Source organism: Elephantulus edwardii, unplaced genomic scaffold (genome assembly GCF_000299155.1).
Source record: "Elephantulus edwardii isolate Elephantulus edwardi_28Jun2011 unplaced genomic scaffold, EleEdw1.0 scaffold00030, whole genome shotgun sequence".
Classification (NCBI taxonomy): domain Eukaryota; kingdom Metazoa; phylum Chordata; class Mammalia; order Macroscelidea; family Macroscelididae; genus Elephantulus; species Elephantulus edwardii.
Window position 1 is genome coordinate 5,488,692 of NW_006399780.1, and position 1,663 is coordinate 5,490,354.

The window sequence follows — 1,663 nt, forward strand, 5'->3', positions numbered from 1 at the left end:
GAGTGTACCGTCAAATCAGATCTGACTGGTACAGGAGGAGATTGTCCCTCCTTCCCCAGCAGAGCATCTGGTGGATTCGAACCGTGCACCTCTGGGATTGTAGTTGCAGATCCTTGCCACTAGGCCACCAGAGCTCCCCTGCCAAGTTCTTCTTTACAGAGTTCAGCTTCTCAAATGATTTATTAACATACAGATTGAATAATTATGGAGAGTGAATACAACCTTGACATATGCCTTTCTTGCTTTTTCTCACCCCCAATTTATTTATTTATCTTGTTATGTACTGTCGAATCAGATCCGACTGGCACAGGAGGAGATTGCCCCTTCTTCTCCCAGAGTATCTGGTGGGTTCGAACCATGCCACTTCCGGATTGCAGTACAGTTTCTTGCCACTAGGTCACCAGAGTTCCCCCTCCTTTCTTGGTTTTAAACCATGCAGCACTCTCTTCTGTTGGTCAAACAGCTATGTATAGATTTCACATTAGCATCATTAAGCAGTCTGAGATTTCCATTCTTCGCAATGCTAGCTATGATTTGTTATAACCCATGTGGTCAAATATCTCAACTACATTACATTTAGGTCTGTTCTAAGACACCAAGTGAGACACAAAGTGAGTCTTACGAAGACACTGTTTTAAGACCAAGTAAGAGAACCATTTACTGTTCATAGTGTTTTCAGAGAAACACGTAACTCTTTTTTAAAATATTGCAGTTTCATCCTCTTCCTGTATAGTTGTGACCTCTGGCTAGGGAGAACCAGAATGTCTTGACCCTCTATCTGTGATCTTGCTTAACTGGCCTTACTTATGCCTCAAGCTACTCCAATTCCCTATCTTCTTCTGTAGCACATCTTTTTTTTTTTTTTTTTCCTTTCAGGCATTGCAGATAGTAGCAGCCAAAGTAACCACACAGGAATCAAAAGTTTCACTTCCCATAACTTTTTGTTCTTTCTCTTACAAAGCCTGATGATTACACACGTTTGAAGCCATTGCAGTGAATCCCACTCTTGACATGCATTGTAAGAATGTCATGGCAGAGGCTACTTTCATTCTCTAAATTCATGGAGTTAGGTCAAGGGAAAATCCCCATCAGCAGCCCCACGCTGAATCTTACGAGGTGGCAGTCAGACATCCAACTCTCTCCAATTCTTTTACACTTTTAACATCAGTTGGTCCCTTGCATGGCAACTCTTTGCTGTGTTTGTAGTTTTTTCGTAGTGGCTACATAAAATTCACAGACCACACTCAAGTTCCAAGGTTTATTTGGGAAGTAACAAGTTATAATTCAGGTTAAGAATGCTCAAGATGCAATTCTCTGATGAGCACAGCCTCATCTTAGCCGTGCTCTCAGGAAGGTTTCTGTCTGCCCTTTGGCCCCTTGGCATGGCCACTGCTCTTCTTGGATAAGAGTTATAAAGCTTTCTCTTCATTCTGCTTATAAGTTCCCAGAGGCACTTCACTTCATCAGTGAGTCTGGTAAAAAGGTGAGACTCAGCTCTAGCACCCTAAATTGGTAAACCAAGCTCCACCAAGTATCCAGAGGCACCCCACTCTGCTAGCATGCTTCCAATCCAACTATACTCATCTTTCCTGCTCCATGGGACAGAAGGCTCACCTTCTGCTCTCCTGCCAGTCTTCTGTTTCTGCTGCAGCAGTTTCAGTGC